Source organism: Aegilops tauschii, chromosome 6 (assembly GCF_002575655.3).
Source record: "Aegilops tauschii subsp. strangulata cultivar AL8/78 chromosome 6, Aet v6.0, whole genome shotgun sequence".
Classification (NCBI taxonomy): Eukaryota; Viridiplantae; Streptophyta; class Magnoliopsida; order Poales; family Poaceae; genus Aegilops; species Aegilops tauschii.
Window position 1 is genome coordinate 206,503,376 of NC_053040.3, and position 15,947 is coordinate 206,519,322.

The 15,947-nt window shown below is 46.9% G+C and overlaps 1 protein-coding gene and 1 long non-coding RNA gene across 14 annotated transcripts in view; both read left to right on the top strand.

Moving 5' to 3' along the window:
- Positions 1-281: 281 nt before the first annotated feature.
- LOC109759326 (uncharacterized) lies at positions 282-4,024 on the top strand. Of its 2 annotated transcripts, XR_012187607.1 has the most exons (5): positions 282-783; positions 890-945; positions 1,201-1,471; positions 1,561-3,533; positions 3,627-4,024. It is a non-coding gene; the product is annotated as an uncharacterized lncRNA (long non-coding RNA). The 2 variants fall into 2 exon arrangements; XR_012187606.1 differs by having other exon boundaries at positions 1,201-3,533.
- A 1,065-nt stretch (positions 4,025-5,089) lies between these two features.
- The window catches only part of LOC109759320 (probable magnesium transporter NIPA2), a 64,267-nt gene continuing 53,409 nt past the window's right edge, over positions 5,090-15,947 (top strand). For 8 of the 12 annotated variants that reach the window (XM_020318139.4, XM_020318144.4, XM_073501304.1 and 5 more), the window contains exons 1-2: positions 5,090-5,305; positions 5,472-5,561. The gene's annotated coding sequence lies outside the window, so the exon portion shown is untranslated. The remainder of the gene's footprint in view (positions 5,306-5,471; positions 5,562-15,947) is intronic. The other 4 variants (XM_020318141.4, XM_073501300.1, XM_073501302.1 and 1 more) reach the window with 4 other exon arrangements.

The window sequence follows — 15,947 nt, forward strand, 5'->3', positions numbered from 1 at the left end:
GCCAGCCGGTTGTGGCGTTTTATCTTGGCTAGTCTGTGTGTCCAGCCTATTTAGCTCTGTGTGAGCTGCTTTTTGATTACTTTTCAGTTGGAGAATTTGGAACCTTGTTGGAACCTTTTATTTCGTTAATAAGATGGCCGTATGCATCACTCATGCAGAGGCCGGGGAGATCCCCTTTTCGAAAAAAAAAATGCAGTTACTGCTTACATAGTGTTGCTTGGTTCTCCTACTGGATTGATAACCTTGGTTTCATAACTAAGGGAAATACTTACCGTTGCTGCATCATTCTCTCCTTTTTGGGGAAATACCAACGCAGATACAAGCAAGGGCTCCTCGACCCGCCTCCTCCTCTTTGCCATCGACGGCAGTGGCGAGCACGGGAGCAGCATCCGCGGCTGGACGCCGCTGAGCTGGTCGAGGTTTTCCATGGTGAAGAACGGTTGCACTTGACCGTCCGCCAATTGGACTCTGACGCGGCGGTAAGCAGAACCAAGATCTGGGGCAACACGGCTCGTCCTCCTCTTCCACCTCCCAGTCGAGTGCCACCATCACATGCAGATGGGGATGGAGGGAGAGAGATGGCGGTACGGCTGGCGCTGGTTGAGGCTCGGCCAGGCCGTCAACGCCCACCAACAACTTTCGTCGGTACTGTCTCATTCTTCCTCCCCTCACTCCTATACCTTCATGGCCAAAACCAGTAGTAGCAGCAAGAAGGTCAAGCACCAATGAGGTGCACATGGCGTGGCGGGAAGACATGGATAGTCCAAGACGAATATGAACTAGGTGCTCCTCTCTCTCTCTCTCTCTCTCTCTCACACACACACACACACACACACACACACAAAGACGTTTTAGTTTTCTGTGGATTTTCTAAACATGATATGTGCAGATCTGAGCAAGAACATATGAAGTACAATTTTAGCTGAAGAGATGAAGAAGACCAAGGTGGAATTTATCCCTCTTATGAACCCAATCAAGTTTGCACTTGTATTTTGATGATATGATTGTGTTGATTTAAGTCAAGTTCAAAGTTAGTACTTGCATTTTGAACACAAGTTCAACATATATTCAGGAAATAATAGAATACAATAAAGCTAGAAAGGGTATAACATATGTAGATTGCATAGCGTAGGTTAGGCTAATAAATATGTCCTCTGTATATGTGATAAGTTTATGCTTATAGCTCATTTTCGATGCCAGGTCATTATTGGAATTGTTTTGATGCGTTACCTTCTGAAGATTACTATAGAAAGTACCAAGGCTCGATATGACACTTGTGTTTCTGATTTTTCTACATTGTATTGGTGAGTTTCCAGCCTTTAGCCTTTAGAATGTAATTATGTGAAATGTTTCTTTCCCTTATTGATTATGGATAATATGGCGCTACTTCCATTTTTTTATTAGTTTCCAAGTTTGTCATTGTAGTTGTAGAATGGCGTAGAGCAACTGGGAAGCGGACTACAGACATAATGTGAGCTATCTCCATGTGTTTTGGGGATGCTTTTTATTACATTTTCTTGCTGTTCTATTTCGGTTAAGTTATGGTGGTGGGTCGTGCAGGGGCGTACACATCCATGACTATTTTCTCAAGTGGAACGTCCAAACGGCCAACATGTTCATGGCCGGGGGGGGGGGGGGGGGGGGGGGGGGGGCTGCCTCCTAAGTCCTACTTGAGATTTTGAAGATTCATGGAATGTTGCCTTATTGCTCGAAACACTTTAATATTGAAAGATGAATAAAAGGCGAAGGGATATTTCACGTTTTAGAGAACAAAATATTTTCTACTTGACTGCTCTGCAGATGTTCAGGTGCGACCTGGAATGATTTGGTTTGGGACATTGGGTGGCAGTATTTTCTCATGCTGACAACGATAATTATGTTGACGAGGATTCAGTGGTTGTTGGTGGACGCGGTAGGTGTGCTCCCATCCTCCTCGCCTCCCCATAGATAATTCAATTTTGGAAAACTAATGGTTTTGATTATGGGAAACCTATGACAAAGGTGGGAGTCTTTCTATTGTCTTTCAATGGCCATATGCATTATAAAGAGTCTAGCCTGCATCGGTGTGGACTTGGTGAGTTCTATCCAATTTCTTTGCCTGATACTCAAATGAAGGAGAGAGATTATAGAGTAGGATGATCTTGTTTCTTGCTTGAATCTGATGCTGATACAATGTTCATACAATTAAACTCATCCTTAGATACAAAGCTAAGCTTATTTCTACTTACTGAATGAGACAGATAAGTTTTCACTAGTAGACTTATGTGATGACCAAAACATGGATACTTTAGCTCAACATAAAAAACTTGGTATATTAGCTCCAACATCTAATCAGGATAATGGAGTTCTATTGGTCCTTACTGCTATTCCAAATCCCTCGGAAGGAAAAACTGCTATACTAAATAAACTATATGGTCTACTATTTCTATTGTTTAGTCTTACTTCCATTCATGTATTTTGTAGTACCCTGGGTATATACAATAGTAATAGTACAGATGAATATGTAGTGGTACTTGCATTATTGCATAGTAAGTTAAGCATGTTGTAGTACATGTCAAACACTCGTGCCAATGATATTTAGATATGCTGTTGCAGCGTATGGTGGCACACTAGGACCCTTCACTGTTATCATGTGCAGAATCTTGAGTTTCCCTCTCCCCATATGTTTGTTCATTCTGACAAACATCTACAACAATTTTATACCGCAACATATCACAGATTTGCCAAGATTCCAAAGTCTTGTTATTATTGTTAATCACTTTTGATCTTGAACTTCGACCGACGGATAATTATGACTCTTCGAATAAGTCTCCAATCTTTATGATTTAAAATGCAAGCAATATTATGTTTGACATCAGTGAATAGTACTATGTGGTGTCCTTCATTAATTCCGGACTGACCTTATGTCAGCTGCATATAGCTTAGACTTTGATTGGAGTAAAGCACTCATGCTTTGCTGGCTATATTTACATGTAGTGCTTCATGTTTAAGAGAGACCGGGCCCAGGACGCAAAGTGGCGCGAAGAAGATGGAAAAGCTTGACAACATCTTTTTCGCTTTCATTACTCATGGACCTCATGGTATTTTAGATCGTTTCTTGAGGGTTAGGGTCATTTGTACCAGACCATAGATCATTTCACTAATTTCCACTAATTTGGACAACTGATCTTTGTTTATCTGTATATTGAGAATCCTTGGTAAGACCAGCCTGGTCTCATGGCAATCTTTACCATACTCTGTTAATAATGACTTTTCTAAACTATATTGATAGAGCTTTCAATGCTGTTTATACCACATACGGTTACCAATTTACATTACAATTTGTCCTAAAAAGGATATTAAATCACCACTATGCCTTGCATACATGTTTTGGTAGAAACTGTCTTTTACAAACTTTTTGGATTGACAGTCGTACTATGCACACTCTCTAGGTCGAAAATTTGAATATCTTGTTATTATTTAGATATCGGTGGTAAAAGAAGGGCTTTACCTATGTTGTTTCTGGCGGAATATTGTAACTATTAGGTGTATAGGTATGCTACCTCTGCTATCTGCCACTCAGTACCAGTTCTTATTTAGAAAAACAATTAAAATTTGTGGTTCTAATCCGATTCATTGTATTACAGGATCTTTTGCACATTAGCCTCTCCTTGCTGACATCTGGTGAAAGCTGTGGTTGAGGAGAAGAATGAAAATCTTATAGCTCTAGTTTTGCCCCTCCAACGGTCATGCTCTAAGCTTTGGGTGTGACTGTTTGCACCCTTTCATGTAGTTGTGTTCCCCTCTAGGAAATGAATAGATTCTCACTCAAAAAAGAAAGGAAATGAATAGATCTAACATATTTGGTATGTCTCCATTGTTTATGAGGAAACAACTGGACTATGGTTAATGGTCTGTGGTGTTGAGAACAACAAAAAGGTGGAATGCTCATGGAGCGGCCTTAGTTTTCTTTCCCAGTAACAATGTACCTTATCAACAATTATGCCTCTGCCACTCGAATAACATAACAAATTATTTATGCTCAGGTATATATTTTCAAAGATAAATTGCTGCTATCATGCAACCTTAAGAAATTCTTTGTATTGGACTGTTGTTGTAATCGTGATATGACCTGAAAGCTTTCGGGTTCCCAGCCGCCCCAGCCGAGCCACCAACCACATACTCCACTCTACAGATGCACAGACGATACCATGTTCTAAGCTCCTATCTAGCCTCCAATGACCGCGATCAACGCAAATCGATGAGCGGGACAAACCTTCTTCCCTACTCAACATGTATTGCATTAGGATAAAACTTATTCTTCCATTCTGTTTTTTCTTCTTGGTCTGATTGGCAGAACACCGTGTATATGATATATTTCAACAAAAAACTACAAAGAGGGGGTTGTTCGGCACATTGTGCACCAACCACGGTAATGAGTAGTGAATTGTGAATCCACAACCATGTTTGGAAAGGCAATTTTGCAAATCCAGTGAAGTCTCTCTTATTCATGTACTATCTTAACTACAATGTATCACCTGTGATGACGACTATTTGAATTTCTCTTTTATTGAATCTATTGGCCATGTTTCTATGTACTCAAATGTGTTTTAACCTGCTTGACATATTGCATATATTTGGAAAGATAAGTCTTTCATTTTCTTTTTTCAAACAAAAAGGTTACAATTAATATCCATGTGCTTGACCAGACTTAAACTTACTAACAAATGCTTTTTTTCAAAGCGCTCATGGTTTAAAATGAGACTTATTATCGACAACAATTCACCATGTCTCATATTAAAGGCGACTAAACAGTGGATATCGTTTTCATCGTGCACATGGATTTAGTGTGCCTCTACGTCATTTGGCGCAGCGGGTCCACTAGTAGTCATAAAAGATGGCCAACCAGCTATGCCATGTGATGCATGCTGGTTGGTCACGGTGAGAAAGATTTTAAAATTATTTTTTGAAAATGGAAGTGAGACTCTTTTATTTTTTTATAAATTTTTTCTAGCATTTTTTTAAAAACGAATATGATGTCCATGTGACATGATTTTTATTTTTATTTTAAGATGAAAGTGAGGTGGACACAACCTCCTCTCAAGCGGCTCGCGACGCCAACCACTAGCACGCTCAAACACACACGAGCCAGCCGACAGTACGAGGGGCCTCATGGTGAAACGCACGAGAAAAAAACCCTACTGGAGCAAACTTCTGCCAGCCACAAGTCTGCGCCTCCCCCACGTTCTCCCGCCACGTTCTCCACGACTCCTGTCCTGCTCGCCGTCGCAGCGGCCTCGCATCGCAGCCCCGGGGGCTCGGGCAGGTAACTGGTGCCCTTCTCGATCTGAAATTTGCATCTCGGTTGGTTGATTGATGGATGGTCACCTTCAAAAAATAATTAAACGGCGAAGCGTGGCAGTAAAAAATATCTTCAATTCTTGCTCAAAATGCCCGCAGTTTCCCCCCTCTGATTTTCTCATTTTTTTTAGCGCAACCTATTCCGCATGATTTCTTGCCCTCTCCGTCTTCCCTTCTTCCATTGAGGTCTGAAGAATCGGGGATTTTTTTGTCTGTTCAAGGTAACGTCCTCCCCCTTTCCCCTTTTCATTCGTTGAATAATACGTAGCAACAATCGCCTGTTCATTTGGAGCACTGCAGTTTTCGTGTTGGAGTTCTGACTGGTTCTTCCGAAATATTCGATTTGTCGAAGAAAGCACCTCTCAAAAGAGTAGGAGTATGCTCCAGCGCGGTTTTCTGTGGTTTGTTCGCGCGGATCTATCTTTTATGCCCTTGGCTTGTAAACGAAAACGCACGAAAGATGCTTGCCGTGTGCTAGCATTAGCGCTTCAGCAACGTATTGAATGGCCGTAGATAAATATGTAGTGCTTGAATTAGATGGCTGTTTCGGATTTGGTGTGCCATGCAACAGTTCGCCCCGGAAAAAAGAAATGTGAGATGAAACACGCACTTGATTGCACTATTCCTAGTCTCTAATAATCATTGTGGGAAGGCCAAAGGTAAACAGGATGATAGGAGTAGGCGATATGCGTGGGTGGTGGTAAGTGTTAGATGTTAGGTACCGAATCGATCTATTCACTCTATCTCGGATACAAGTCTCGAATTCAATTACAACCAGCACTCTCGCTGTTCTTGTGGAAGAAGAAGAAGGAAGGTAGGTGGGGAAAGGGGGAGAGAGCCACCATTCGTTCTGATCCTTCTGGATGCCGCTGCCATCGTCGCTCGAGGGAATAAGGAGGAGTCAGCGGTGACGCGTGACTCAGTGGCCCCACTCCGGCCCGACGAATCTTCTGTTGGGCTGCGCGATCCTCTTGGGCCTGCTGTCGATCCGCCTTGCCACCAGGCCGTCATTGGCAGTGTGTTTTGCTGCCGCGGCAGCACTCTTGTCACTTGCTGTCGTGGCAGGTCGTGCGCTGACATCCCCTCCTCCTTGAGAGATGGCTTGTCCCCAAGCCAGGGGCGTGGGGTAGCGGTCTCGCATCGTCTTGGCATCTTCCCAGGTGGCGTCGAGGATGGAGGGATCGGACCAGCGCACGAGGACTTGTTCACGTCGTCCTTGCGGGGTGTGGCGCCATCTTGTATTGATGATCTCGACCGGTGTCAGGGGTTTGTTCGTGGGGGTTGGCAGCGTCGTCTCGACCGGTGTAGAAGCGGACAAGGCTCGCGGAGCTGCGACACGTGGAAGACGGGGTGCACCTTGGCGCCGGCGGGAAGCTCGAGCTCGTAGGCGACGGGGTTGACGACGCGAATGATCTTGTAGGGCTCGAAGTAGCGGAAAGAGAGCTTGTGGTTGGAGCGACGGGCCACCGTTGTTTGAACGTACGGCTGTAGCTTGAAGAAGACGGGAGTCCCCAACGACGAAGGAGCGATCAGTGCGTTTCTTGTCAGCTTGGCTCTTCATAATGTTGCGCGCTCGATGCAGGTACTCCGAAAGTACTTGCTGCATGTGCTTGCGCTCTTCAAGCCAGTCTTTGAGCTGCGGCTGCTTGCATGTAGAAGCGGTTTCAATTCCCCAATGGCGTGGCTCTTGACCATAGAGAGCTGCGAAAGGATAAGTATTGAGAGCAGAGTGAAAGCTGTAGTTGTACCAAAATTCCGCGAGAGCCAAGTATTGGTGCCACTTGTTTGGGTTGGCGTGGGTGAAGCATCTGAGGTATATCTCAAGGCACTGATTGACGCGCTCCGTTTGCCCATCTGTTTGCGGGTGATACGGCGTGCTCATATTGAGTTTGGTGCCGATAGTTTTGAAGAGTTCGCGCCGAAAGCTGCTGGTGAACACGGGGTCTCTGTCGGAGACTATTGCTTCAGGGAGGCCATGCCGTTTGTAGATGTTCTCCAGATAAGAGTGGGCCACCTTCGCCGTCGTGAATGGATGGCTTAGAGCAAGGAAGTGGGTGTAGCGGGTGAACTTGTCGACCACGACGAGAATGCAATTGAACTTGCCTGAAGAAGGAAGGCCGTCAATGAAGTCCATGGTGACCACCTTCCACGCGTCATTTGGGACTGGGAGAGGTTCGAGCAGGCCGGGGTATCGAACGCGCTCTGGCTTGGCTTGCTGGCACACGGAGCACGACTGCACATACTGCTTGATATGCTCTTTCATTCTGGGCCATGCGAACATATGGCAGAGGCGCTTGTAGGTCATTGGTACTCCCGAATGGCCGCCCATTATGTTGTCGGGGAAGGCGCGGAGCACGCGTTGTTGCAGAGAAGGGGAGCCTCCTAACCAGATTCTATCTCTGAAATACAACAAGCCATCGCGCATAGTGAAACGTTTCTTGGGGTCTGGTCGCCTGTCAAGATCACAGATGATGTTCCGCACTTGTGGGTTGGTTCCATAGCTTGCCACGATATCATCCAGCCAGGCAGGTTTGCAGACTGAGATAGCTGTGATGGAGGCATCCGGTGCACGGCGGGACAGAGCATCAGCGGCTGAATTGGTTGGGCTTGGTCGGTACTAGATTTTGTACCTGAGACCAAGCAATTTGGTGAAAGCCTTTTGTTGCCATGGGGTGGACAAGTGCTGATCGTCCAGGTGCACTAGGATGCGTTGATCGGTGCGGATAATGAACTCTTCATTGAGCAGGTATGGGCGCCACTATTCGATTGCCATCAGAATCGCCATGCATTCTTTCTCATATGTAGATAGCCCTCTGTTCTTGGGGCCCAGGGGCTTGCTCATGTATGCAATGCGCTGTCCTTGTTGGAGTACTGCTCCCACTCCATAGGCGCAAGCATCCGTATCAATGGTGAATTTCTTGGTGAAGTCCGGCAACTGTAAGACTGGTGCTGTGACTAGCTTCAGTTTCAGGGTGTCAAAGGCTTGCTGAGTATCACTTGTCCAAATAAACTGCTGGCGTTTCTTGAGGAGATTGAAGAGTGGCCGGGCAATGATTCCAAAATGTTGGACGAACTTGCGGCAGTAGCCAGCGAGGCCGAGGAAGCTGCGCACCTCTTTGACGCAAGTGGGAGTCGGCCATTTTTGAATTGTCTGAACTTTGGATCAGTAGAGACGCCGTGCTCGTTGATGACGTGGCAAAGGTAGGCGATCTGTTTCTGTGCAAAGGAACACTTGGACTGCTTCACCTGCCAATGATCTTCTCGAAGCAGCTGTAACACTTGTTTGATGTGTTGTATGTGATCGGTCAGTGTCTTACTGAAGGTGAGGATATCGTCAAAGAATGATATGACACAGACGCGATTCATGGGGCGGAGGGTGGTGTTCATGGTGCCATTGAATGTTGCTGGACCTCCGGCGACGCCGAATGGCATGACGCGAAATTCCCAATGCCCTGAGTGAGTTTGAAAGGCCGTCTTGTATTCTTCCCCCTCTGCCATACGTATCTGGTGGAATCCTGCGCGCAAGTCCAGTTTAGAGAACCATTTGGCGCCTGCGAGCTCGTCCAAAGTTCATCGATGATAGGCACTGGATACTTGCTGACCACAGTCATGGAGTTCAGGCGCCTGTAATCCACGCAGAGGCGCCAGGAGTCATCTTTTTTTTGACTAGCAGGGCTGGTGAGGAAAACGGGCTTGAGCTTTTTTGAACCACACCGGCGTCGAGCAGTTCCTGAACTTGTTGCTCGATTTCCGTCTTGAGCTCAGGCTTGTATCTGTATGGGCGCGAATTGACCGGTTGGGCGCCTGCCATCAAAGGAATTCTGTGGTCGCACTCATGACGGGGCGGAAGGCCGCGCGGGTCTTGGAAGACATCAATGAACTATTCTGACAGGTGCAGGATCTCCATTGGAATTGGTGTGTTCGCTGTGCTAATCGCATCCAGAGAGTTAAGGTGGATGACATGGGCGACTGAGCCTTGCTTGCAAGCCTTGAGCAATTCCGGCGCTGAGATCAGAGAGCGTTGTGTCTGGTCGGACGACACCGTTGACATTTTCAGTTGCCCGCTTGGTGTTGTGACTGTCAGATGTTGCTCGATCCGATCAATGTTCATAGGGCTGTGTTTGCGTAACTAATCGATTCCCAATATAGCGTCATACGCACCCAGCTTGAGAACTTTGAAATCAGTCTTAAACTCATGCTCTTGCGCAATCCAAGGACAGTCAGGAATATAGCGAGTGCATGGAATGGTGGCGCCGTCTGCAACGCACACACGACAAGGGCACGGCAACAGAGCAACACCCGAGAGCTTGGAGGCGAATGAACTGTCCACTAAGGAGGTGGAACTGCCGGAATCGACCAGGAGCAGCACTTCATGCCCTTGCAGCCAGGCCTGTAGTTGTAGAACACCAGGGGCAGACGAACCATCTTCAGCCTGACGGGAAATGGTGCAGAAATTTTCTTCGTCAGAAATCGGCGAATCTGGCGGCGATTCTGACGCCTCATCGTCCAGGCTGAATATGGCGAGTAGTTCATCCACAATATGCATCTGCACTGTAGGTGGGCACACGTGCTCCTTGATCCATCGTTCGCCGCACTTGAAGCAGAGTCCCTTCGCGCGCCTTCTGGCGCGGAGGGCGGCCACCTGGCTTCAGGCGTACCGCGGGCGGCGTCAGTGCCACGCCTATCTTCAGAGTTTGCCGTAGGCGTCGCAGGTCGCACGAAGAATGATGGTGATGCCGTCCTGGAAGCTTGGCCTTGGCCTCGATTTGGCGTGGGAGAAGCGCCCGTCCGGCAACTCGCCGTCGGCCACTTCCTCTTGAAGTAGGGCCAGCGAGCACGCCGTGTCCAGGTCCGGTGGTCGCTGCATGAGCACCACCGCTCGAATGTTCGATCGCAATCCCTCGACAAAGCGCGTCAGGAAAAAAATACGGGTGCGTAGATTCATAATATGAAATCAGGTGATTCATTAGAGATTCAAATCGTTTGATGAAATCGGCGACAGAGGTGGTTTGTTTGATAGCATAGAACTGGCCCCGAAACGAGTGCAGAGTAGAGAGGCAAAGGACTCCCAGTCCAATCCGACTAGTTTTTTTTTGCACATATTGCAGCCAGATGTCTGCTGGACCGGAGAAATTCAGAGTCGCCATTGGTTCTCTCACCAGGATCTCCTCACTGTTTTTCTCACCAGGATCCTCTCATTGTTTTTCTCTCGCAAACACGCACACAAGGAATTAGTATTAAACTCTATGACCCTGACGCCCCCGCTGGCGGCGCCCCCAAACACGGCACGGGCGGCGCCCCCAATCTCCTCTGGCAGCCTCCTCCTTCGTGCTTCTTCCTTGGCTGCTGCCGGACGACACCGTTAGGCAAAGCCCGCGCGGACGACGGCTACCTGCCCAAGGTGCTACTTGATGGCGGTGACTGGTTGATTCGAGCAGCGTCCATGGTGGTTAGCTGCATCATCACATGCATGGCGAGATGGACTGCATTGTCTCAACTTCCGCGCATGTGATTTGATCGCAGCAGAAGACGGATCTTGAGGTGGACTGCATCGCCTCCTCGTTCACGCGTGTGATTGGACTGTAGTGCACGACAGACCCTCCACATCTTGCCATCTACGGGGGCTCGATCGTGGGCCTCTGGTGCTGATGATGCCTCCTCTACATCACTGGTTGGCGCACATTAGAGAGCAAGTCCACCATTGGTGCTCACTATGCTCGCCGCTGGCCTAATCGGCTCGGCAGTGGACATCGGCTTCATAGCTATGGCGATGGTTGCCAAAGGCGCGAGGTGGCTTTGACGCTTGGAGCGCGTAGGTGGCTGTTTTGTTGGCGGCTGCTCGTGTGTTGTAGGGTGGAGACCCTAAGTGGAGATCTTTCACGAATTGGAGGGGGATCCATGAAGAACGCGAAGAACAAGAGGGGAAATCACAAGAGGGACACTCAAGAACAAGTCCAATCACACATCCACTAGACCAACAAACACACAAGATTCACAAGGTACAAGAACAATCAAAGGGAAACAAGATACATGGTAAAGTTCATCTCAAATCCACAGGAGATGAGGTCTTGATGATCTAGATAGATCCTTCCCTCATGGGGGTCTTGAATCCCTAAGGATCTTCTCCAATGGAGGTCATGATCTCCATGGGAGAGGGTAGATAGGAGCAAAGCTCTTAAGATCATATCATGTACTTTGCTAGCCCTAATTTCGAGCTAGGAGATGACTATTTATAAACTAGAGGAAGTTTGGGGGTAAAATGGGGGTACATGGGTCATTGGACCCTAAGTGCACGCAGGCACAACTGGAGGGGTCCGGGCACCCGGGGTAAAGGGACCGGGCACCTGGGGTGGCGCGTGGGAAGGGGGCCGGGCACCCGGGGTGGACAGACGGGCCGCGCCCTTTGGGGCCGCCGGACCGGGCACCCGGGGGTTGTGGGCCCGGGCACCCGGGGTGGTCAGAGTCCTCCGGTGCTTCGCGTCTTGGGGTCCCTCTTCCTCCTTCTCCCTTCTTGGATGGTGTAGATGTTCTCTTGCGCTTGAACTTCTCCTCGTCGTCGACGAAGCTCCGGTAATACCTATGCATGTACACGAGAGGGATGTCAAGTAGTATACTATCCTCGAAGGGGTCAAGTGAACACGTGTAAAGGAGATGATTAACCTTTATGTATGTGAAGTAGATGTCGCACGTGTCACTTGTCGAACGGACTTTTGACATGGTGATGTCCGTAGGATGCTCCGCATTATCCCCTCCCCCTTGGGAAAGAGCCGACCTCGGATCGAAAACCAAATCACCATCGGTAAGAGATGGCGTCGCCTTGTAGAAGTGAATGTTCACCAAGTACTCATAGTCTTGAAGCTCAAAGTTGGCACTCTCCAATGTCGCACCGGCTCGTGATTCCTTCAAAAGGAGCAAGAACAACAAACACTTGGAAAAACAAATGTGGTTAGCGTTAGTGCAAAACCAAGCATTCAAGTGGTGATTCACCGAACAAGTGTTGTCATCATGCATATCATATGGTGTGACAAAAGATTGTGTCATGTCAGGTAAGCATATGGATTGAGCACAATCAAGGGCATCATTGAAACAAGCATATAACTGGGAGGTAGAGATGCTAAATGTGTGACAAGAGAATGAGCATCTCCCTCATGGTCATAGCAAGCATGCATTAAGCGCTCAACGAATGGTCTATGGTATGCATATGAATCATTCACAATACCAAATAAAATAAAGAGTCTAAACACATGGATCAAGTACAAGACAATCCAAGCATAACTTGCATAGGGTGTAGTGAAGATAGTGTGGCACTCAACATAATAGAAAGAACAATTGTTCATCATGTATGAGGCAATCAAGTCAATCATGTGACAAGCATGGAAATAGATGCCATCAACCACATGAAACGAGCAAGTATGAATCATGGGTGATGCAACATAGACAAGCATATCAATCATGTCATGCAAACTAGTAGTGCGAAGATGCAACATACTAGAGGAAATCATGGCAAGCATGTCATGTGGGCAAATAATAGGCATATGTAATGCGCATGACATAGGACAAACATGAAAACAAGATATGATCAAAGGATCATCATAGGCATTGGGCACAAACAAACATGGCGATAACAAGCAATATCTCCACCAAGCTTGCAAATACACATACAAGTACTAGAGTCAATCATCATGTGTAATGCAAAGCATGGGTCACAAATGCATGGTAAAGGCATAGTAATGAGCATATCATGCAAAGTGAACATGGCAAGATGGTCATAGAATATGTAATGGACAATAACCCATAACCATGTGAGGGCCATGTAGAAGAAATGCGCAAAGTCTTTGCGCAAAGGGAGCGATGGTAAGGATAATCCACGGGATCCCAAATCATCATTGCTCTCTAGAGCTCGTTTCGTCAACTCATTGGATTGTGAGGTTGACGAGGAAGCATGTGTACTTACACAACAAGTAGACAAACGAAACAAAGTGTGTGCGTGGTAAATGTACACATCATCCATCATGATGTGCATGTGCGTGCGAGAGTTAGCACAAGATAGGCATCGCTCAAAGAAATTTGATGCATGGTATCCTATATACCCAAGAGATCCATCCCCACTAACCTATTTATCTAAACATGCAGCCTATCCACCTAAGCAATGTGCCAAGTCAGCAATTATACATCCACCACATGCATTCCATTCGAGCCCTCTCTTAGGTGTGAACTGAGAGTTTCTCTCACGTCGGAATGGGAACAACCATTTCTCATGCATCCATGCTTGGCCGGCCATTAGGCCCACTATCATTGCAATGATTTTATTGCCTATCGTTATGTGTGTTTAGTGGAGCTTTTCCCCCTTCCATCGCAAGCATGACTTCTCTTCTTCCAATCATCTCCTTATATAATAGTGGATCCACCTGATAGAGTCGACTAGCGCGAAGCAATGTGCCAAGTCAGCAATTATTCATCCACCACATGCATTCCATTCGAGCCCTCTCTTAGGTGTGAACTGAGAGTTTCTCTCACGTCGGAATGGGAACAACATCATGAAAGAATAGTTGTTATGTATAACATGACGGGGACACAAATTGAGCATGCACATAATTCATGGTAAGCATTTTGTGCACACAAGTATTAGGATCATGCAATGGATGGCATGGATCAAAATCTCCTAAAATGTATGAGGAAACTATGTGGGTCTCCTCAAGTGCAATAGCGGAAGTATAATATGGAGAAAATTGAAAACATGGCAAACAATGTATGTCCGAAGCTAGGTGGTCATGGCATGGCATATGAGATAAATGATGCAAAGGGAGCATATCAATATCATCACAAGAAAAACAAATACCAATAACCATGGGTTTGTCATCTATGCCATATGTGTAAATTGGGTTTATTTTAATGGCATATGCATAGTCACTACAATGAGATTGCAAATATGACATACGGTTGATCTCATTCATAGCATATGACAAGTCAAGCGGATTGGCAAACATGATGTGACCGAGAGAATTATTACAAGAAATCCTATGCAACATGGCATCACAACTAATAGACTCCACATGACAATCATCAAACTTATCATAAATGGGTAAATCATCGCATGAGGAAGTCGCACTAGCATGAAGCGTGTCAATAGGAGGATCAACATCATGCAAGCAATCAATGTCATAAATGTCCACTAGTGGGACTAGAGCATCACCATCACCTACGTTACCTTTGTCATTCCACTCATGTGGTGTAGGTGAGGTGGCAAAGACCAAGTTGTGGTCAATATCATTATCGTGATGGAACCATGTGGGGGGTGCATCATAGTCCACCATGGCCATCGTCTTGTCCAAAGGAAGGACAAAGTCGTCGAGGATCGACACGTCATCATATATGGGACCTAGCACCAAATGAGAAGACACAATAGAGGTAGAGGTTAAGTTGTTAGAATCGAAATGGCCTCACATGCCCTATCAACTACCTCACTCTCTCTATGTGGTGGTGGATCACTCACTCCCTCAAAATAGGTGCACTCAATGTCACATATGGTGGAGTCACTCAAATCACTCAAGTGGTGGTGGTGGTGGCTCTCCTCACATGGGAATTGGGGCAGCTCATCATATATGGGGCAAGTGGTGAAGTCACTCTCACTCTCAATATGGTTGCACAAGTCATTCAACTCGTCACCATACGCCTCCTCGGTCGAAGAGAAAATCCCATGCTCAACCATCTCGTAGTCGTCGTCGTGGATGAAGGCCGAAGATGGCACATCATCACTCTCGCCTCCAAAGATGGAAGCATCATCCTTGCTCTCCACCATGTCGCTCGCCTCCAAATCTTGGTCCTTGAGTTGCTCCGTAGTCGTACTCGTCGCCGCACCGTCTTGAAAAAGAGTCGTAGTAGACTCGGCATCATCAATGCCACAGAGGGATGACGGTGAAGTCAACCTTGGGAACGTCATCTTGTAGCTCGTCGGGCTTGGACATCTCGGTGGTACTAGCCTCATGCTCGCCGTCTTGGAGCGTGGTCATCATGAAGTGTGCTTGGGGTCGAGTAAACTTGGCCTTCTTGAGTTCTTGCTCCGCCTTGAGAGCACCAATGTACATGTCGTCGAGGGACTCGTAGTTGTTGGTGAAGATAGTCTTGGCGATGTTGTTCAATCCCATCATGAAGTAGAACTTCATCCAAATGGGGTCGTCCACACCGGCTCGTCGCAAGGCTTTCTTCATGTTCTTGAAGTACATGTCGAGGGACTTGGATCCTTGTATGGTGTTCTCCACTTGGCATTGAAGATGTTCCGTGTAGGTGGAAGGCACAAATTCTCGCCGCATAGCTCTCTTCGTCTTGGGCCAACTCATGTTGAAGCTCCTCGAATGTGTGTGAAGCCACCATGTCAACGCGTAGTCGTGGAAGTTACTTGTGGCGCACCTCACTTGATCTTCGGAGGGTACTTGATGTCGCTTGAGGTAGTCGTCCATCTTGCGCTCCCACTTGAGATACTCCTCGGGGTCTTGAGTCCCATAGAAAGGAATCTCGTGGTCGGTGTCGAGGTCGTAGTAGCTGGTGTAAGACGCGGACTTGAGCTTGGGGAGCTTCTCTTGAGCGTAATCTTGAGGTGCTTGTTGGCG